This window comes from Pongo pygmaeus, chromosome 8 (genome assembly GCF_028885625.2).
Source record: "Pongo pygmaeus isolate AG05252 chromosome 8, NHGRI_mPonPyg2-v2.0_pri, whole genome shotgun sequence".
Classification (NCBI taxonomy): Eukaryota; Metazoa; Chordata; class Mammalia; order Primates; family Hominidae; genus Pongo; species Pongo pygmaeus.
Window position 1 is genome coordinate 2,189,497 of NC_072381.2, and position 23,831 is coordinate 2,213,327.

The 23,831-nt window shown below is 39.9% G+C and overlaps 1 long non-coding RNA gene across 1 annotated transcript; it reads right to left on the reverse strand.

Moving 5' to 3' along the window:
• Positions 1-2,095: 2,095 nt before the first annotated feature.
• On the reverse strand, positions 2,096-22,509 carry LOC129006663 (uncharacterized). Its single transcript, XR_008492047.1, has 5 exons — positions 22,426-22,509; positions 20,623-20,897; positions 19,473-19,559; positions 9,246-9,336; positions 2,096-2,208 (listed from the first exon to the last, which is right to left on the reverse strand). It is a non-coding gene; the product is annotated as an uncharacterized LOC129006663 (long non-coding RNA).
• Positions 22,510-23,831: the final 1,322 nt, after the last annotated feature.

Below are 23,831 nucleotides of genomic sequence, written 5' to 3' on the forward strand. Positions count from 1 at the left end.
ACCCAATGAACTCATCAGAAAAGACTTACAGGAGGAGAAGCGTGGATAGTAGCTGGCTGAAAGCCATTTTCCCAAACCACGCCTTTACTTTCTTAACGTAATGAGTGTGCCTTTTAGAAAGTTTGTTCTTTTGTTTGTTTGTTTTTCGATTTTATTTGAGACAGGGTCCTGCTCTGTCACCCAGGGCTGAAGTGTAATGGTGCCATCATGGCTCACTGAAGCCTTGACCTCCAGGGCTCAAATGACCCTCCCATTTCGACCTCCCAAAGTGCTGGGATTACAGAAGCGAGCCACTGCGCCTGGCAAGAAGCTTTTCCATTAAAACACAATGGTTTGTTGCAGGTAACGCGTTCCTTGTATTCAGCAAGGGCGGTATATCTGCAGTGTCCTCTTCCTGTGTCCACACTTCATGAAGGTCAATATCATACTCAACCCAATGTGCTGAGAAACAGGAGAGTGACTGATACAACCAACTTACTTGTGTATATTTACCTGAAACAGTATTAAAAAAAAAAAACTGAGCATATCTTATGACAAGAATCTCATGCTTTAAAACTCTAAACTGTACCACTATGCAAATTACTGACAATATGTTTTAACATCAGCATTGTAATTTCAACCTTAGGTCTAGGGTTACCAAGTGCTGTGGCACTGCTTTGATACCTTATAGTTTCCAGTTCTAGTTACAGACATAACATGCCTTTGTAGTTCTCAGCGCTCCTTAAATCTGTAGATTGGAATTCTAATTCCTTTAAATTTCATGTTGAGTTCTCAGTTTCTCTGCAGCTACTATAGCTGCTCTGAGTTGATGTGATTCAAAGTCTCTTTAAAAGAAGCCAGGGCATTTCTCTGTTATGCAATTCCTTCCGTTGGGTTGGAGAAACACCGACTAATGCAGCCACGTTGGGAAATGCTGTCATTCCCAAATCTAAGTATCCTTTAATGGGGCCTACTGAAAAAAAAAAAAAAAGAAGAAAAAGTGCCAGTAGCTTTCTTCCACTAAACTGCTTTGAACACATGTTACTGCTGTTGTTGAACTCACTGCTTTTAAGTATACGAATATTAAGTTTCTGAGCTGTGGGCAAGAAGACCCCCCTGATGACTTACAACCCCTCTCAGATCCCATGACCCTGCTGCCCCCGCCATCAGATCTCACAGCAGCAGACTTCAGGGATGCCGTGAGATCCAGGGGTGCCTTGGAACAGTTTGCCTCTGCCTCTGTGCCCTGCCCAGCCCCGCGGGCCACCCGTGTGCGTGTAGCACAATTTGTTCTTCTGAGGACACGTTCCAGAATTACTGGAGTCTCCTGAATGCTGAGATGAATAGACTGGGTGAGCTTTAGGTGCTGCACCTGTCCTTCAAAATGAAACTGAACGGAGGCCCGCGGCGTCCCCCCCGGGAAATAGGGGTTGAGGATGCATTCCATCTGCGTTATGCTTTCACCCCTGCAGCCCCCAGTCTGCCCTCCTGTCCTCGGAAACAGCTCAGTCCTTGTGAAATCGGTGGTTCTCATCTTCTGTTTCTTGAATACAAGCCTTGTTTCCACCCATCGGTTATGGTTGGAGAAGCATTTCAAGAAAACACCTGTTAGGGCTTTTTTGTGTGTTAAGCCTCTGTGCTGGTATGCGTTAGAATCATCCGGAAGCTTTGTTAAAACACAGAGTGCTGGGTCTCCTCCCTGGAGTTTCTGAGTGTGCAGGTCTGGCATAGAGCTCACGAATCTGCGTTTCTAACGTGTTCTGAGCTGCTGGTCCCAGTACTACGCTCAGCCAACCAGCCCTCCAGACTTATATGCAATGAGCCCTGTGTCTTTACACAGTATCTTGATGAAGAAAATGTTATTTAAATCATGCTCTAAAACAACGATTGGATTTCAGTGCAATTACAGAAAATCTTTTCATCAAGATGTCTATGAATGAAATACTGATTTTAACAGGCTGCCGATTTTCAACAGCATAAAATCACGCATTCAAAACCATGATGAGCCCCTTAAATTTTAGGATTGAGTTTCACTTCCTCACTGACATTTTGTGAAAAATAACACCCGCAAGAGGCCTAAACAGGGCGATCGGAACTAAGAAAACTTAAGGAAGTATTTGCATGTTTTGATGTGTTTATTTATTTGGGATGCGCGGAGGCTCTGAATGGAGAAAGTCGTCGATGCCTGCACTGCTCTTGGCCTGTTCTTTATGTTCCGCGCGGTGACAGCTTTAAGATGAAGGAGGAACATAAAGGGTTTCATCACAGGAAATAGAACTATTGCTTTATTCAAACATTTAAAAAATAAATACAATAAATCAGGGGTTTTTTTCCCCTTTCCGAGTATTAAATACAGATGTACTGTATGCATATGAAATTTTTGATTAAAATGTCTTTCACCAGTCTGTCTCTTTAATTAAATAAAGCCTGTTTGGTATTAATCAAGGCACAAAGAATTTATACCCCAAATCCAGATTAATTAAAAGCCTGGGAGCTTGACGAACAGGCTGTATAAAGACAAAAATAAATCAATCCAAACATGATATTTATGAATATGGATGGTTTGTGAGCAAAATATAAATAATTTAGACAGAATAATATACATCAGTTATAGGATAGGATTATTTTACATTCTAGAATGAGTTTAAATGTAAATTTGAACCCACATTTTGGATTAAGTTTTCTGTTTTTAACATTTATTGTTCATTACTGAGTGATGATAGCTCTTAGTGGTTAATCTCTCACAAATCCTGAAGCTTTTAAGTACCTGCTCAACTGTGCCAGGAAGGGAGTCTAATGTGGCACTTTCTCTCTTTTGTGCAGAGTTTGGTTTAATTTTGCTTCAAATTAATAATATAGCCCCCAATGGAGCAGTCTTAGTGCCTTAGCAAGAGTCATGAGTCCCAGTCATACAGAATTTAAAATAGATATGTTTGACTCATTAGTGGTTTTCAGATATATTCAAATACATATATATTAGTATTTAGCTACTTTTTAAAGGACAATGATATCAATATATTTGATCACCTTTAAAAGTAAAATATACAATTTCTGCTAATGCACATATAGAAATGGCCTCATGCTGTACATCACCTGATTCTCACTAAAGCTCTGCAAATGAGCAAGTCCAAATTTTGAACTAGGATATTCTGACTATAAATCTAAGATTTTCCCTATTAGAGCCATATGTCATATATCTAATCAGGGAAAAATAATCTTATTCAATTGCTGATCTCAATTAGAATGGAGGAAGACTCCTAACTATTTGAAATTCTGTTTCCCTTGGAAAACATTCTGGCTGAGAATAAACTCCCATTAAATTTACATCCTTCACCTCCTCTTTTCCATTCCCTTTTTCCCCTCTGTTTCTTGTCTTCCGACCTTTTATCCTTACCACCCCCATCTTTCTGCTTATTTATATTTTTTGGTCATATTTGCAGAGGAGGCTAGTGATACAACCTTGGCATATAAATGGAAATGAGACTTAATAAGGTGGTGATTCTAATCAGCTGGGGACAAGATGGGTTGTTCAGAAAAGATTGTGGGTCTCCATTTAGGCAAGAATGGGAGACCTCGCTAAATACAATGTTCAAATTAAATTTCAGGGTCATTAGTGAATACCATAAACACTGTAGAGGAAAATATTAAAGAATATTCTACAACACTGTGCCTTGGAAGACCCTATTAAGTCAGGTACCCTAGAACAAATGACTCACAGATTTGATCTTGACCAATAATCACAAACCAATTGCACCCACAAGCACACCTCAACACATGTACACAGCCAACTTTGTGTCAAAAAGTACACAGCAACAGGTAGTGCTTGGAAGAGACCCTGACACATGTGGTGTTAGTTATTTTATTGTCATCGTGGTCATCATCATTTTTATTACTATAAAAAGGTAGGTGAATCACTTTAAGGGATTTAATGGTATTAGTCTGTTCTCACACCACTAATAAAGAAATACCAGAGAGTGGGTAATTTACAAAGGAAAGAGGTTTAATTGACCGACAGTTCCACAGGGCTGGGGAGGCCTCACAATCATGGTGGAAGAGCAAGGGAAGTCTTACATGGTTGCAGGCAAGAGAGCCTGTGCAGGTGAACTTCCCTTTATAAAACCATCAGATCTCATGAGACTTATTCATGATCACGAGAATGGCACAGGAAAGACCCACCCCCATGATTCAATTACCTCCCACCAGGTCCCCCCCATGACATGTGGGAATTGTGGGAGCTACAATTCAAGATGAGATTTGGGTGGGGACACAGCCAAATCATATCAAATAATAACATCAAAATCAACTTAATATTTGTAGTACTTTTCACCATTTGTTACTGATGTCCTTACTGATCTCAGTTTTAAAGAGTTCTAAATGATTTAGTCAAATGGTATTACTGTGAAATGTATGGAACTAAACGCTTTTCTGTTTAGCTACAGTACAATTTAGCAATATTTGAGATTTTTGAAAAATTATATGTCAATAATTTTTGTTATGGTATACTAATTACCAATTACTCATAGTTTATAAAAATAATGGATTTGACAACGTGATAATTCTCTCTGTTGAAATGGTTGAAATGATAATAATTGCATGTCCAGATTTAAGCAAAAAGCGTAATCAATGTTGCTAAAAGGTTCTCAAATTCGCACGGCAAAGCCCTCATCAGAATGTTGAAATTGCTTTTCTCCAAAAAATAGCAGAAAACCCTGGAGAAGCCACAGTTTCAATTTAACCCTTGATCAACGACATGCACTAAAACTAATTGGCATGAGATTTACAGCATTTAAAAAGTGAAAAATGTATCATAGCAGGAAAAAAGATTCTGCTCTTTTTTTGTTTGTTAATATGTACAGAACAAGATCCATTGATTGATAGCAATGAGTTTGTAGAAGCATTTGGGGGTTGTATTGGTTTTTATTCCTAATTTTGCTGAATGGCTGTTTTCAAGCTTTCCTTTAGCCTTTAGGGATGTAGTGTTAGAAAGGGGATTTTTTTGGATCATGTTGTTTATCTTCTAGTGGGAAAGACTCATCATCAACCAGCTGTAAACAGAAGAAACACTTATCTGGCTTCAGAAAGTGATGAGGATGAGGGAGGAAATTAAACAGAGAAAGAGAAATAGTGATGGTGAGGAGGGAGAAATTTGCTCTTAAATGAGGCAACCAGGGAAAGCTTCCCAGAAGAGGCAGTTCCTCAAACATAAGCCATCAGGAAGAAAAGCAATATTCTCAGCTTCTCTTAGTCCTTGCATTGTTAACATTTCTGGGTTTTTTCCCCCATGAGCATTTTGGTCAATAACTTTCTTCACTTCTAAATACTGTTGTTTTGTGTTTTCACTTTTCCTGTAAAATATACATTTAAAGAATTCACTAATTATAGTAGGCTATCTATATAATCACCATGATCTGGTATCATCATTCTGATGGTTTAAAGACTTTTGGAGCAAGATTTTGTGTCATGTTCTACACTGAATAAAAACTATGCAGTTGCAGGTGCACCCACACAATGCACACATAGTTTCTAACATTGGTGATCCTTCACTTCTGAAACCATATGGAATAAGAACAAAATGACTCCTCTCATAAAAAATGTCTAACATATTAAAAGTATTTTTTAAAAGATTTCCAATTTGTAAAGAATGGAAAGGTTTGTGGTTGACCCATGCGCTCTCATTCGATCCTCTGCCCTTTCCTCTCCATGTTTCTCACCTTCCATATCTCCCGGGAACAGAGCCTGTAACGTTATTCAGCACACCTTCTGCCGAGCAGAGCACCTGACTTCAAGAAATGCACAACGGCTTGCCCTGGCGAAAACCCAGTCGTGAGCTGCAAAGGAGGACTATTTGATAGCATGCCCTTCTGTCTCTCTTTGAAGGCTGTTCTCAGTTGAGAAAATATTGAAACGTGAATGATAGATATGTTTGTGAGTATTTTTAACACAGCCTTAATACTCACATATGCCATTATTTCTGCAGATAATGAGCGCCATTCCTCACAGCTGGGAAGAGCATGAGTGTCATTAACGCTGTTCTTACACACTAAATTGGTCTGTTCCTGAACCCCTATCAAAGATAGGATGCTAAAAATTGTTTATCTCTAGAGACTGGATCAGGAATACAAAAAGGTTCCTGAAATAGGAAAAGCCTTGATTTGCACAGATCAGTTTGCTTTATAAATGTTCCTTCTCTCACTCCAGAAGAAAGTACTCCTGCACGTTAAACATAAAATCATCTTGGCTCCAACATGATGGAGCAAAAAAGGTTCTGAACTTGCAACGCACATATTTACAGGTTATAATAAATCCAGGTTTCCCACCTCAATGACATTTGTTTAGACATCTGCATGTACCAGCTGGTAATGGTTAGTTTACTTCCTATCAATTCTGATTTTGAATTAGGCTTGTTAATAAGGATGGATGGAAAGCAGGTGTGGTAGTCTCTGAGCGGTTATTGGCACGTAATTGCTTCAGGCTATTGTTTTAAGCAGTTTCCATTTGTACATTGTTCCAAAGACAGCTGCCAGTAGTAGCTCAGCAAGGATTGCACAACTATTCCATGTAGGATTCAGTGACAGATCTAAATTAGTCATGAAAATCCTCCAGATCTGGCTTTTAAAACAGAAATGTTAATAGTAAACACAGACATTATAACAGCTGAACTGATGAAAAGGAAACAAAAAAACACTGTCTTTTCAGGCATTTGAAGGATGTAGCTCTACATTTGTAGGCCAACTGCTTAGATTAAAAATCTCAAAGTTTCACTATCTTTTGCAGCAAAATCAAAAGTAAAATGCAGCCGGGCACAGTGGCTGACTCTTGTAATCCCAGCACTTTGGGAGGCCGGGGTGGGTGTATCACTTGAGGTCAGGGGGTCTAGACCAGCCTGGCCAACATGGGGAAACCCCGTCTCTACTAAAAATATTGAAATTAGCCGAGTGTGGTGGCACATACCTGTAAGCCCAGCTCCTCGGGAGGCTGAGGCAGGAAAAGCCCTTGAACCTGGGAGGTGCAGGTTGCAGTGAGCCAAAATCATGTTACTGCACTCCAACTTGGGCAACAGAGCAAGACTCTGTCTCCAAAAAAAAAAAAAAAGAGAGTAAAGTGTAACAAAGATTAAAATGTATCTTAGAACATTGCTTCTGAAATGTTTTTTAAATTATTACAAATATTTTAACTCGGTGATGAAACAGTGGTATACCAAGGTCGCCAAGGATCACGACTATCACATGTTCTTCTAAGTCAACATAAATTAGTAAAATATGTGGAAGTGCTGCTAAATGAAATTTTCAACATGAAATTTATGCCTGCTGTATATTATTTGGAAAAAAATGTAGCAGGATAATCAGTTTGGGGTTTGTGAACATGTTGAGTATCCAGATATTTTATCACCTGCTTGAAAATAGCACAATGGGCAATAATTGCATTTTAGGTGTTAAAACGGAATAGGTTGAAGTCTTGGTGCTGTTGCCTTGATTTTCAAGGACAATTTTGAACATGGAGTTATAAGAGAAGGCTTTTTTGAAATCCCTTTTTGGTTGCAAGGAACCCAGAAGTCAGAGTTAGCTTGCTTGATTCTAGCACCCCTCGCCACAAATGTGTCTCTCTGTTTCTGCCAAGTTAATGTCTTTATTTTGGGATTCCAAAACACAACCTAGTGCCTTCAAGGTTATGCTGGTTGAGTTTGAGTGTGAGTTTTAGAAATGAAGGTGTGAAATGAAAGTGTGAGTTTTAGAAATGAAGTTCCTTGGCCAGCAGATCCTATATTTGTCAAGGGCAGTAATAATTGCTTTAAAAACACTAGGAAATGCCAGACTTGCAAGGATGAAGGTGGTTGCAGCTTGGCCAGGCAGACAGCTGCAGATCTGGCAGACTGGCATCTGTATATACTTCACATCCAAGAGTGCAGTTGACCAGGGTGCTCTGACACTGGGTGCAGACCACCGACTATCCAGGTATTTGCACCTGTGTTCTGCAACAGGCTGCTATATGGGGCAATTTCCAATGCTTAAAAATCAATTCGAGTGTGGTATATTTGCTTCCAATATTATCAAAATATTCAGAGAGTATCTTAAGAAGTACTGCCTGCAGCACTGAAATGTTTGAATTTTTTGATGTTAAATTATTCTCTCACATATATTAACTTATAATTAAAACTACAGGGAAAACATTTTTTTAGCAAAAAATATCAAAGCAAAAGTAAATATTCTTTCTTTTTATGAAAGAAACTATATACCAGATTACCATTGGAACGTGCAGGCTATTTCAAACATTCTTGGGTGGAATCCTTGGATGCTCATGAGAACCACTGAGGTATGGTGTAGAGAACAGAGGCTGTGCAGGTGCATAGACCTCGATTGGATTTTAGGTGTCATCTTCTACATGTTGGACTTTAAATAACTCAATTTGCTTCCCTAAGCCACTATTTCATACTTGTAAAGGTAACATGCATATCAATTTTTGTGAGATGATTTATGAGTACATTAAAATATACTGGAAACTTACCTTACATTAGATATTTTGCTAAGCATTTCATGCTTCCCCATGTAATTCATACAAAATCTGTGATTCCCATACTATGCTTCTTTTTCATTTTGCAGGTAAGGATCTAGAAACTGAGGCTTCAAGACATTAGGTGTTTTGCCTAGTCCTGAAGCCAGTCTGCAGATGCCTGTACCGGGTCACCTCACCCGCTTGTTAAGAGAAGCTGGTAAGTAAAGCACATGCTACCTAATGCCACATGCCACAGAGTGTCTGTTCCGTGAAACCTACATGTTTACCTTTCAGAAATGGCTATTTCTAATGTATTAGATTGTTGCAAAAGTCATTGCAGTTTTTGTCATTAAAAGTAATGGCCGGCTGGGCGTGGTGTCTCACGCCTGTCATCCCGGCACTTTGGGAGGCTGAGGCGGGAGGATCACGAGGTCAGGAGATCGAGACCATCTTGGCTAACACAGTGAAACCCCATCTCTATTAAAAATACAAAAAAAAAAAAAATTAGCTGGGCGTGGTGGCGGGCGCCTGTAGTCCCAGCTGCTTGGGAGGCTGAGGCAGGAGAATGGTGTGAACCCAGGAGGCAGAGCTTGCAGTGAGCTGAGATCATGCCACTGCACTCCAGCCTAGGTGACAGAGTGAGACTCTGTGTCAAAAAAAAAAAAAAAGAATGGCCAAAACCACAATGACTTTTGCACCAATCTATTTCTGCAGACCATTAGTGGCTAGTGAACTAGATTAAGGTGTTTACCAATAAACAAAATATATAGTATTACCTTCAAACCAGTGTGTAAAAGTTTTGTATGCTTTCTCCATCTTCATCCACATTTTTCTTATTTGGTACCTTCTAAAAAATGCTGCAGGGAGCTAACAGATGATGGAATAAACAAACCACTAATAAACTGGAATTAACCCAAGTCTTAGGAACAGATTAAGACATTTCAGTGAATACTTGAACCTGTGGCTATAATTTGATATTATGTGAACATTATTTCCTCATATTCTTCAGTATTAAATTGTTGTTAGTTCATGAGGTGACATGAACCATGTGGAACCCTCAGTATTGGGCAAAATGGCAGGAGTGCCAGTGAATTTGAGTGACAGTCTGACGAGACTGCTGAGTCACTGATGTCTACCTTTCTGATGAGATAAGTTGGGTCAAAGCTGTCCTTACTCAGAACACACTGGTGGTTTTCCTGTTTCTTTGTTTTAAAACTGCAACTTTTGCTACTGAAGAATATGTCAGAATATTTATTCTGAAAAAAGGACATTAAAATTGAATTCACTTTGGGTTTTGGTTAATACAATTTCATCAAAACTCTGCTTTTAGACTGTGGTGAAGCTGGTCTTGGAAATGGATGGGCAGAGACTACAGATGCCATAAAGCAGGGTCCTTGTGGAACCTGCAAATAGCTGCTTCAACCGCGCCCTGGCTGTCATTGGTCAGCAATTACCCCAGACCTTCTGCTCCAACAGGGGCACCTCGGGTGCTAGAATTCGGTGAAAGAATTGAGCATGGTACGGATTGCAGAGGGCTTGCCAGAGGTCAGCAAGTTCCAAATCTGTCTTTTTAAGGCAGTCCTGAGGCTTTAATGCAATGCTGTATAGAAAACAACTTATGAGTCAGATCTCCACTTCTTCAAAAGATAGTCTTTAAATAAAATTCCCAAATAATTATCTTAGCGACTTGTTTTCTGTCGTTTTGTTGCTATTCAAAGAAAATAATACAGAAACACATTTTCATACTGAAATGAAAGTTTATGATGCATCACATATATTACAAATTACAAAAAAGTTGAAGAAATTAATAATATGTCTTATTTCATTAACTGCCTTTATTCTATGAGTGAAAATGCAATTTCAGGAGAAGTAAGAGTCAGCATGAGCCTTCTTAGTTCTTCGAATGAATCATGTGTAAATATTAATTTTCTAGACTAATGGGCTCAGTTTTCTTCATTTCCCTGGGCTAGTTGACTTCTGACTTGGATCTCTCAAATTTACTATGTCCAAAACTAAAGTATTGATCCCAGGCACCAACTTTCTTCTCCCTTGCTCTCCTGTGTCTTAGGAAATGGCAAAAACGTTGTTGTTCAGAGAATGGCAGAGGTTCATGTCCTTTTTCTCACATACCCTGCTTTAAACATTGGCAAATTGGAGCGTGTCTTGGTCTGTTGAGATGCTAGAACCGAGTATTGCAGACAGGAAGCTGCAACAGCAGGTGCCTGTTGTTCACAGCTCTGGAGTCTGGAGGTCCAAGATCAAGATGCAGGCAGATTCAGGATCCATGCAGGGCTGGCTTCTTGGTTCATGGATGGCACCTTCTCCCTGTGTCCCTCACATGGCAGAATGGGGGAGAGAACTCCCTGAGGCATCTTTTCATGAAGGCACCAATCCCTTGAGTTTTCTGCAATCACAACCTCATATAATCCTCATTACCTCCCAAAGGCCCCATCTCCAAAATGCCATCACATCGGGTATTAGGATTCAACACACAGACTTGGCGGGAAGAAAAGCCTCCGGTCCACCGAGTCCATAGCAGAGCGACTCTGTGGTAAGAAGGCATCCAGGTCCCTATCCATTCTCATGACTGCTACAGGAACCACCCAGTTCAAACCAGCACCCAGCCTCTCTGACTGCCACACTGTCCTAACCTCTAACCTTATTCCCCAGTCAGTTCTCTCTAGGGTGCTTTTAAATGCAAGTCAGACTATGTCATTCCTCAGCTCCAAATCTGGAGGTTCCCATCACACGCAGAATAAAAATGAAATACTACAGCCTAAGCGGCAGTGATTCATGAATCTCACCCCAGTCACAAATTAGAATCAGTCTAGGGAAGCCTGTGAAAAATATAGATGCTAATTACCAAGCACGAATGAATTCAATCAGAACCCCGAGTCATGGCACCTGGACACTGATATTTTTAAAAGCTCCTGGGAGATGCAAATACAGAGAAAAGGATGGAGTCCTCTGCCCTGGGTGATTCACACGAGGTTCCCGCAGTCCCTGCCCTCTGCTTTTCTTCCCACTCCCCTTTCTTTCTTTCCTTCCTTCCTTCCCTCCTTCCTTCCCTCCCTCCCTTTGCTTCCTCCTTCCTTCAATCCTCCTTTTCTCTCTTCTTCTCTCCTTCCTTCCTTTCTCCATCCCTCCCTCCCTCCCTTCCTCCTTTCCTTCCTGTTTTCCTTCCTCTGTTCCTCCCCTTCCCTCCCTCCCTTCCTTCTTTCCTTCCTTCCTCCCTCCTTCCCTCCGTTCCTTCCTTCCTTCCCTCCCTCCCTCCCTTACCTTCCTCCTTCCTTCAATCCTCCCTTCCTTCCTTCCTTTCCTTCCTTCTTTTCTTTCCTTCTTTCCTTTCCTTCCTTCCTTTCCTTCCTCCCTCCCCTCCCCTCCCTTTCCCCTTCCTTCCTTCCTTCCTTCATTCCTTCCTTCCTTCCTTCCTTCACCTTAACACAAAGCAAGCATGCTTACTCTCTCTGTCTTTCCTCTGCCTGAGATACTCTTGCCCCACAAGTCTTCATATTTTGCTCACAATCTGTATTTTTACCATGATTTTATCAGTGTGTGTTCCTTATCCATTACACACACAAAAATTGAATTTTTTGCACCAATTGTCTATCTCCTTGCCACAGTATATTTTTCTTTTAAGAAATCATTACCGTTAGAAACTCTATAAATATTCCTCTGTGTGACTGATTTCTGTCACTGTCTGCTGGAATGTAAACTCCAATAGAAGCAGGAACCTTGTCAATGCTATTCACTGTTCTATGCCGAGAGCTTAGAAAAAGGCCTGGCATGTTAGAAGAGCTCATGATCATTTATTTAATGAATGGATTAATTCCACGAGCCTCAGAGCAGAGCACAGAGCAATCCCTGGGCTCCAAAAGCTTTTGTGCAAATTAGGAAATGGGGCCATTTTGGGGATGAAAGTCCCAGAGCTTGACACACTGGTTGTGTGCTCAATTTGTTTTCCTCTCATATAATTTGTTATTAACTTTTATTCACATTTTTAGGGTTTCAAACATAGACGGAAAGCCTGAGAATACCAAAAGGAACTAGAGCATGTATTTTACCCAAATCCATCAATTTTTATATTTTTCCTCACTTGTTCTCTCTCCATCTCTGCTCTATCTATCTATCTATCTATCTATTTATCCATCTATATCTCTCCACTCTGATCATACACACACAGGTGCACGCACACACACACAAACACACACACACATGTGACTGATATATTTGATTATATATATATATATATATATATATATATATACACATGATTTTTTGTCTGAGTTATTTGATGTTAAGTTGGAGGCATGTTTCCTCTTTATTCCATTAATAAAATAAAAGATACTCTCTTTTATAACCCAAAGCATCATCAAAATAAAGCATGTTAACTTCGATTGAATATTATTATGTGAATCACAGCTCCTTATCACACCCCACCCATGGTCCCCGTACCACACTTTATGGAAAGTTTTCCTGGTTTGTGGTGCTCTCTGGCTCAGGCTGGTGTGGTCCTGCCTCCTCTCCTCCTTCTCTTTCTGGGCTGTGACCCGTTTGGAGAGCATGTGTGAATTTATAAGACATCCCTCCATTTGGGTTTGTCTGGTGTTGCTTTACAATCGGATATTTTTGGCAGAAAGTCTGCTGTCGTGGGGTGAACCCCTTAGTCTCCTGCTCAGGGGGTGTTCATGGCTGGAGGCCCCCACCCTGGTGATGTGGACTTCAGATATCTGATCATGCCATTGTCTGCCTGGCTTCTCCACTGGAAACTCGCTCTTCTTGTATCTTGAAATCCATGCATAATCCACGGAAAGATACACTGAGACTGCAATAGCTATGGTCAAAGTGTACCTCTCAGCCTTTGGGCCTCCCTAGAGAAGACGAGGGTCGTCCACTTTTGCGCCCACCTGGACTTGGTATGTTGAGTACACACTGTGATGTGGCAGAGATGAAACTGGCAGCAGAGGCCGAGAGCTTTGAAAAGGAGTTTAGAGTTGAAAACTAATCAATGCAGAAGCTGGAGCAGCCCACTTAACCCTTCTCTGTCTCCTCCTTTATCATCTGTCAAAGAGTTCATGGGCAATAATCTAAGGTGTTCATTTGAAAATAAAATCGATGATGTTCAAAAACAATGCAACCAAAAATAACACTCTGAAAGTGTTCCTACTATGAAACACCCCAAAGTGTCGGATAAAAGATTTTTTAAAGTCCTTCAAGTACAATCCTCAATTTGGACAGAACAGGGAAGTTCCCAAGGGCAAGAATCTCACAGGAAGCAAAGACAGAATACAATTTTTCTGACACTTTGCCACCTCGGGGCATTGGCTGCCTTTCGTATCTTAGAGTTCTGGCTTTCAGTCTACAGAAAGAGCACACAGGAAAAGACACTGAGGTGGTGTAAATGTGGAATGAAAGTGAGACCCAAAATACAGCCAAGGTCACAATGAAAACCTCCTCGGGAAAAGGCCAGTGGGCCTGTTCCGCCCAGACAGAACAGAAACATCTCTGGGTTCTGCATGTAATAATGTTTTTTTTCTCAACAACTTCAAATAAACAAACAAAAGGCCCCCGAAAACTGTCCCAACGGTTTCAAAGTCAAACTTTTACTGATGTTTTTGGTTCAGAAAAGCTCAAGTAGAGATATGAGGTTGATTCTGGGTCTACGATGCCCCTAGGCTCACATCATGGAAGTCAATTCATATTCTCCCCAGGACAATGGATCTCTCCAGGCCACTTAAGCTTCTGACTCCAGGAAGCCAGCCACCAAGACTAAAAAAAGAAATCAAGATCAGCAGAAACAAGGGCAGCCCTGTAGTTCAGATAACTGAATTATCAGAAAATATTATAAAACACATTTAAAACAGAAAATAGCATGCAAGAGGAACTAAAATTATTGGGGGAAAACAAGCAAGACTGTATTAAAGTAAATGGCTGAACTAAGAAAAACATAACCAAATATGACTGTTAAGCACAAAACTAAGATGTTTTTGATAGAAAAAATAGAAGAGATCTGGCTATCCCTCTACATGGCAGACTAGAAATCCTGAAGGTCTTGGCTGCAGGAGATCTAAATTAATTCAAATAATGTGAAAGCCACCTCTTAGACACAGAGGCATCTGACAACCTGAGCAGAATTTTTCAGATCCAGCAATCAGGCACAGCCTCAGATCCCAAGAGGAAGGCACATTGATGCTGTCTACACTCTGCAATGTCAGCCTCAGAGCCAAGACAAAGGTACACTGATGCTGTCTACACTCTGGAGTGTCAGCCTCAGAACCCAAGAGGAAGGTGCATTGATGCTGTCTACACTCTGGAGTGTCCGAGCAGCGAGCAGCTGATGGCCAGAGCTCCAAAGGCTGCTTTTCATGTGATGCCTGTCCCAGTCATGGAGCAGATTCCAGGGGGCAGATTCGGGCCACAATAACAGGAATGCTCTCAGGAGCTCTTTTCTAAAAGCAAGTGATCTCTCTATATCTATTCCTGGAATTCTGTTTGTCTGAAAGCCTTGGAGGCCGAGTCTTTGCTACTCGCATGCTTAGAGACGCAATGTTTCCACCTCACCTTTTCCTTCTGAAGTGGCTTCATGCACACACACTGGGTCTCCCAGTCATTGGAGTTGTCTATGGAAGTTGTTGCCTATAAATGCTGCTGTGGGGTTTTCTCCACATGGGCCTGATTTACAACTTGGCCTCCCCATCACGTAATACAACGTACTTTTAAATATCCTACAGTTACATATGTAGGTGGAGGTCTGTTCTCTTGCTATAAATGAAAACTTTGCTCAGACATTATAAGGGGAGCCCAGCATGGTGGATTGTGCCTGTAATCCCAGCACTTTAGAAGGCTGAAGCAGGGGAATTGCTAGAGGACAGGAGTTCAAGACCAGCATGGGCGACAAAGTGAGATGCCATCTCTGTACAAAAATAACAAAAAAATTAGCTAGGGGTAGTGGCACACACCTGTAGTCCTAGCTACCTGGGAAGCTAAGGCAGAAGGATGCCTTAAGCCCAGGAAGTTGAAGTTGCAGTGAGCCATGACTGTACCACTGCACTCTAGCCCGGGAGACAGAGTGAGACCCTGTCTCAAAAAAAAAAAAAAAAAGCTATAAAAAATTAAATTAGAATGCACTCTAAAATCCCAGTAATTATGCCTATCATATGTTATATTTTTTAGTAGTGTTAAATAAAGGGAGGTCTCCTGATACTAGTTCTATATAAAAACAAACCAAAATGATGAAGAGTAAATGTCATGTCACAGCTTCCTAGGTTCTAGGGATATGTGAAACTTCCTGCTGCCCTACGATGACGTCTCCACTTACATACAAGTACTCCTTGTCTGGAATGAGCCACTTAGAGCTTGTTCTCAGAGACGTTGTAGGAGATCAGTTCTTTGTCATTTGACCCTTTGGGGCCTTTGAGTCGATTCCAAGGATTCATTGCATTTATTTGGTCCCCTGTAGCAAAAACATCAGACTAAAATAAAAGCATTTTATCAAATCAAACTTTCTGAATCACAGTGAAAGTTAGAGATTTTCAAATCACTAAATTTGGCTAAGGGGCCCCCCCTCTCCAAAAAGAATTAATTTACAACAATCATTCATATCGCATAGAAAATAGAGTTTTAGAATTGTAGGCTGTGATATTCTTCTGCACATTACTGTGATCATGGATCATGGATTTGTGATGCTATGCCCTTCTCAGAGCCTGCAGAAACTTATGGCACAAAGAATGAAACTTATTGAGTAAAAATTAAAAGCAAATGATGTATGAGGTTGAGAAAACCCTTGACAGAATGTAGATGGGGACAAAACCTTCTACAAATATACATTACAAACAACCTCACTGCAAGGGGACAGAGGTGCCGACCTAAAGACATTGAAAATGAGTGGATTCTGAAGATTGAAGGCAAAGGGAACTGCACACAAGCACTGTGCTCTGATTGATAAAGTGGTTTCCCACAGGGGTGCCAGCCAACATGCTAAAACCACATTGCTTGCGTGTGGGAGGGAAGTAATTAATGAATCGATGGCGGGTGATGGGAGCAGGTTTCCAGCTGAAGAGTGGGAGCTCACAGACAAAGGCACGACCATAGTTCATAGGGCAATGGATTGGAGTGGGGACAGCAGGAATCTCATATTTTCTTTAATATAGATACAAATGGATACATATAAAATATTTGGAGGTATTTATAGGTACATGGATTAGAACATACACATACATTTTCTTGTTCTGCAGGCTGAGAATGCTCCAGTAACAAGGAGCACAACTGGAACCCTGATCATGAATTTTTTTAAACACATTTCTCTTTTTCTTTCTTTTTTCGAGACAGGGTCTCACTCTGTTGCTTAGGATGGAGTGCAGGGGTGCAATCTTGGCTTACTGCAGCCTCCATCTTCCAAGTAGCTCGGCCCACAGATATGCACCACCACACCAGGCTAATTTTTGTATTTTTAGTAGAGACAGGGTCTTGCCATGTTGGCCAGGCTGATCTCGAACTCCTGGCCTCAAGTGATCCACCTGCCTTGGCCTCCCAAAGTGCTGGGATTATAGGCGTGAGCCACTGCGCCCAGCCATAATCATGGATTTGAATACTGTCCTCCAATAAAAGAAACCAGGATCTTTAGAGAAGTGGCTGACCCTAGGACTGGGGCAGGGAACAAACCACATGAGCCTGGAGCACCTTGTAGTGCCAAAAAGTAGTGTGCACCCCCCAAAACAAAACAAAAAAATTCCCAGATACAAAACAACAATGAGATTATATCAAAGGGACACGGGCCCCAGTCATAAAAGCTCTCAGTGGTCAAATCTGGAAAATTTGAACAACAAAATAAATAAAATAGCATTGGAATATAACCCAAAGTCTAACATCAGTATTCACAAGTCCACAGTGATCTAGATAAATGATTGACCATATAAATAAATAAACAAGATCATTTTATAGGTCTCTATTTATTGATTGAAAAATAGATCTCCCATACAAAAGAATTCTAAGTAGTTCCCAAAGATATTTCACCCTCAAGGAGGCAGACGACAACTCTCCATTCCTGAAGTGTGAGATTCTCACATTGACTTTCTTTTAAAGAGCAAAAAGGTGGACAAGGAGAAAGAGAAACAAAAAGAACAACTTTAAGTGGAGAAACGTGACAAACACAACCCGAGGCTGGGATCAAGATCAACCCCAACAACGCCAAGTCGCCTTGGTGTGCCCTTGATGTGCCGTGATGAGAACAGCGCTTTGCCTCTGTGGTCTTCCTCCCAAATGTCTTTAGCTCCCGCCTAATTATGAGAAAGACATCAGAAAAGCTCCATTTGAGTGACAATCCACCAAGCACCTGACCAGTCTCCCTCGAAACTGTCAACGTCATTGAAAGCAGGGAAAGTCTGAGAATCTGTGATAGCCAAGAACAGCCTTGGAGACATGACAGCTCAAAGTCACCCAGTGTCCTTCATGGGATCCTGAGACAGAGAGGTGACATGGGGGACAAAAATGAGGAAACAAGAATACAATATGAGCTTTAGTAAAGATGAACACATCCATATTTGTTCCCTAGTGGCAAATATACCCTAATAACACATTATCGATAACACAAACTGGATACAGAGTGCATGGGAACCCTCTGGGGTATCTTAAACATTTTCTATGAATTTAAAACTATTCTAAAATTAAAGGTACTGAAAAACATGGGTCATATAAATTCATAGTAGACAGAGCACTTTTTTAAAATAATTTCAACTTTTATTTTAGACTCAGAGGGTACATGTGCAGGTTGTTACATGGGTATATTGTGTGATGCTGAGAGTTGGGGTACAACCCCAGGTAGAGAGCATAGTGCCCAAAAACTAGTTGTTTTTTTAATATACTTTAAGTTCTAGGGCACATGTGTACAATGTTCAGGTTTGTTACACATGTATACATGTGCCATGTTGGTGTGGACAGAGCACATTTTTGTATAAACAAACCTGAGTCAGACCATGTCTTATGAATTAACCCACTAAAAACTTTACTGGGTATGCTGGGATCATTAATTCATAACAGGTCACCACAGAGAAGAAATTCCCTTGTCCTATACAGATGATCAGGTAGAAAAACACAAAAATGTCAGGGTGGCAGCAACATATTTGGTTTCCCTGATGGAGCTGTATCTGAACAGTCAATCCCAGGCAGTAGTAACCAACACTCCAAGATATTTCTTATGCTGCACTTTGAGTCCCAGAGAAAGACTGAATGCCTTTGAGGGATGAAAACCTAACACATGGGCACACAGCAGAAGATGAAGGATGACAGCCCAACCTCGGAGCACGATAGGTCTTCAGAATGACTCCCTCCTGACGCCGGGTGAAGCAGAGTCAATTACTTTTATAATTGCTGCCCCACTAATGCCGATGTCCTAATGAGATCAAAACCATTACACTTTCCTTTCATCTGTTCCTGCATTCTCGGAAGTGGGGTGTAAGAGGTATTTGTTTGCCATAAGAAACTCTTAGCAAATTAAAAGGATCTTGATAATGAGATAAATAAAAGCTTCTCCTAAATGTAGGCGGCTGTGGTTTGCTTTTTTCCATTTACATTCCACTGGAAGGGAGAGAAGCCTGGTTGTTCATATTTTGTCTACAAGGATTGAGGAACTCCTCTGCCATTTCAGGTCACTGTTTTTCTGGAAGTCTGATGGAAATAAAGGCTTGAGTCTCTCAAATTCAAAGCAGTTTGACCTTCTCTTCTGTGGAATGGGTGTGCCACATTTAAAGACCAGGACCAGCCTAATGGCAAATATGAGCATTTAGCAGGCTCCTCTGTCTTAGCTATGTGTTCTATGTGCAATGGAGTTTACAACGTGAAATGATGAGCTATGTAGATTTCAGCAAATTATGAGCAGGTAGTTTCTGGCTGGATGCCATCAACCTTTTTTTTAAAATAGGGTATGATTCTTTTAACTCACATGTTGCATTTGGGGAAACTTAATTATATGCTTTAAAACAGAATGAATTATTCTCACTTACAAATACCTTCAAAATCATCCAGGGGTATTTAAAGTATTGTTTCAGAGTTCATCCTGACTTGATCCACAACTGATTTTGAACGCTGCTTCAAAACTGAAATGCAGAAAGAAGTAGGAAAGACTGGCTGTCATTTCAGATTATTTTCTGTAAAAATGCTAATTAAAGCAGTGGGTCAGACCTTGCAGTGTCATAGAGATGTGCCATTTCCTTTCCTTGGAAACAATAATGTACTCCTGGCTGCTACATAAGTACAAATCTGACAACGGCCAGGAAAGGGCAGAAAAACCACATGCTGAGAAGATTCCCCCTTGCTCGGTATTAGCATGAACACCCAGGAAGAATACATCTGTTACTGATGAGAGTGGCTCCACTGCAGTGGCCTCGAATGCTGTTCAATGCTGAGTAGCTCAGGACCTGCCCAGGATTCACATAATCCCTGTGGACCTTATTCACTAATTGGTCGTAAGCAGGAGAAGTGTACATTCCGAAAGGACGACATAGTTTGCGTTCACCTTTTTTTTTCCTATGGTAAAACACAAATTTCCCACTAATCTCATATTGCATTTTTTGTTTCCATTTCCAATCATGTTTTCCCACCATTAGTAGATATTAATAGGATCATGGTTGTATATTAATGATACCCTGTTTTTTGAATGGTGACAATATTCACCATTCAAATTCACCATTGAATTGGTGATTCTTTTTCTCCTTGAATTGTTCTCTAATATATCTAAAAGGGCATGTTTTTTTTCACTGATCTTGAAGATGTTTGCTTACATATTTTCAGAATTATAAGCATAGAACCATCACGAAACTTATAATATTTATGACAAATCCGCCTTTCTTACTATTTTCTTTCTTACATCCTATGAATTTTTATGGTCTGCTATTCCATTTGTTCAAACTGAATTTATTTTGATAACTACAAATTACTAAAACCTAATTTTCAGTAATAAGTTATTTCACAAATATTTATTAGTTACAAATTAGGGATAGTTGTGCACTTGGAAGAAGACATGATTCGTCTGAATTGGTTTTAACGACTGAGCCGTCAATGGTCCATTTTCTATGAGAATAATCCTGTTGCTGGCTCATTTTGCGGGCATTGAGAGCTTAGGCTTTGTGATAGAATGAGCTAAATGCAGGAATAACATACAGCAGAATGTAACCGACCAGGGCACCGACTGGGTATGGGTTCTGCCAGCCTCCCTGGCAAGTGGGCTGGGTTTTGCGCTCCCTCGGGTCGTTGGTGGCCACAGTTTCAAATCTGCTCGCTGTTTTCTCCTTAGGTGATTTCTCTGTTTACTCATGTTCCTCACATCTTAGAAGGAATTTGCTTGTTTTTGTTTTCTTCTCTTTCATTTACAAGTAGGAGTATTGATTTTACTCTCCTCTTACAGAGCTTGCATGATGATGCTGCACACTGAAATGCTGAAATTCAGGAACATTTTTTAATATGATGTCAAATAAATAGATATGAAAATACAGGAGGGAGTGGGTATGAACATCCTCAAATCATTTCTAGATTTTTACTTTGGTCTTGGCTTGTGAGTGTGCCCTTCTGCACATTTCAAAAGAGTCCAAAACTTTCGTAAGTTTTAGCGTAAATAGCAGATCCTAATAATTTTGTGCATATCTGTAATACAATACTTCAAAATACATTATCATTAATTGTCTATAAATATATCTTTCTTACTATACTGCCCTCCTTAAAGGTAGGAGATACTTCATATGTATGTATGTATGTATGTATGTATTCCATAGCCCAGCACCTTGCAACATAGCTGATAATCAACACATTAAATGTTGCTCAGTTGGGGATTGTCTTAGAAAGCACTCTGGAAGAGATAAAATACACTGCTTATTTCATATCATTAATAAATATGTTCACTCTGCTTAACACATTGTTTTGATTGTAGATATGATTTTCCATGGATTCAACACTGTGGATATTAACTGGATTTCTAACATTTTCAAAAGACTTTTGATTATTAAAAATATTGTTTATGAAATTTGGTGAACTTTTCCCATTGCCCACAGGCCATGACTAATTGTACATTTTAAAACAATGACCAAGAGAATTGGAAGATGCCTGGGAGCAGAAGATGAGCACTTTGTGCACACGGTTTCTGCCACCAACTCCCAAAGGCTTGACCACAAATTTAATAGTGTTTTTTAATTTTTATCTCATACACACAAACATGTACACAAGTGACAATTCATGCAGAAAGTCAACCAACTCTAATTAACCATAATTTTATGATAAAAAAATGTAAGGTAAAATAAACATAATAGAAACGAATTAACCAAGAAAAAGGATGTCCATAATATTCCAGCTATACTTTATGTAAAATCAACAGTATCTCAAAATACTACACAAAATGGTGAATGATTTGCAAACAATTAAATTTCTAAAATGGTAATTAGTCTCCCCTTTAGTCTAAAAGATTTTCATTTATGTATATAGATCATTCTTCTGTACAGTGAGTGCTGTTCTGACACTGTGCCATTCCTGCACTCAACACCATCTTTGCAACAGGAATATCAGCCTTATTTTAATGACATCCTTACATATTTCCCATGCCCCAATCCTCCTGGTACATGGTCCATAGGTTCTCTATATCCATGTATTTATTCAGGTTTTTTTCTCTGCCTGAGAGTTTTAATCCTGAGCACTTTCTCCCTTTCATTTTGTAAAAAGTAAAGTAGAGGTTCCTCTTCAAAGACTTTCCTCCCCATCTAATTAGGAATAAATAGTAACTTCTCTTAGAAGCAAAATTTATTCAAACACCCGTGCTGACATTCTTAAATATCTGCTAGCTGTAATAAAGAAATCAATGTACTTTATGTCCTTAGTTTCCAAAATTTAGCCTAAATATTTGCCCTGGCATGCTTATACTGGTTCAAGCAAGCATTAGGTCATAGCCTGTTCCTTTTCCTTATTTGAAGGTGTTTTTACCTTTCTCAGCATTCCTCCAGTTACTTCCTCCTTCCTTTGCTCTCCTCTGCCTTTGCCTCTTTTAACAAGTTCTAAGTTGCTAGCCAATCGGGACAAATATAGAATGTGAGGTCCCGTTCCAGCCAATGGAAACCCGACACAGCAGTAGGGTGGATACGTCAGGTTATAAATGACCCTGTCTCCTTTGTTCAGTATACTCTCGTGGCAAAACTGAGGGTGAGTGTTCCCTTTCTGCAGAAAGTTTAAAAATGGGCTTGCTGAGGAAGTTAAATTTATGTTCAAGTGTTATTTCTTTATGACACCGGGGAACAAGTATTTCAAACAATTTTCATCTATATTCTTCCAGAACAACATTTATCCATCAAGATTGCCTTAAATAGTGCTGCAACACTTCCTTTTATAAAGCTATCTTGAAAAATTCTCTATATGATCTGTTCTTTCTTGAGTCACCTATCTTCATATGGTTTCTCATTTGCTTCCCACATCCAGTATTTTCCTTGACCTTTTCTAATGAAGCATTAATGTTTGAATGAGTTATATATCCACATGTTCAAAATATAAAAGATACAAATAAATATGCACTGAAAATCCTCGTGAGAACACATGTCCCCCTGCCAGAAAGTCTCTTCTCCAGATAAAATTGATGTTTTTAATTACCTCATATTCTTCCACATGCTTTGTATTTTATGCACGTCTAACAAAACATGAAAAGTTAGTATTTTTCTTGTGTCTTTACACAAATGGTAGCATATTATACTTTAACTTTGTTTTTGGTTCATTTAACAATGCACATCAGAAAATGTTCTATGTTCCTAGGCACAGTAGCTCAGTCCTGTAATCTCATCATTTTGGGATGCTGAGGTGTGGGGGAGGGTCACCTGATGTCAGGCAGGGTAGAGGGCACCTGTAATCCCAGCTACTCGGGAGGCTGAGGCAGGAGAATCGCTTGAACATGAGAGGTGGAGGTTGCAGTGAGCCGCGATCATGCCACTGCACTCCAGCCTGGGTGACAGAGTGAGACTCTATCTCAAAAAATAAAGAAAAAAGAAAAAGAAGAAAGAAAAAGAAAAAAAAGTTCTGTGTTAATAACTTTTTTCTTCATATTTTTGCCACCGAAGAATGTTGTAGCTGTCTGCCTGCCTACACCTATCTATCATCTATCTACCTATCTCTATCAGTCATCTATCTATCCATCCGTCAATACATCCATACATTAATCTAACCATCCATCTATTCATCCATTCGTTTATCTCATCTCTCTATTATCTATTTATCTCTTTATTAGTCTCTTGATTGTCTGCGTTTGTTTTATTTCCAATATTTTTCTAGCACAATGTTGCAATGAAAATTCTTATATAAAAATATTTCCATGTAGATGATTGATATATGTGTAAATATATAAGACA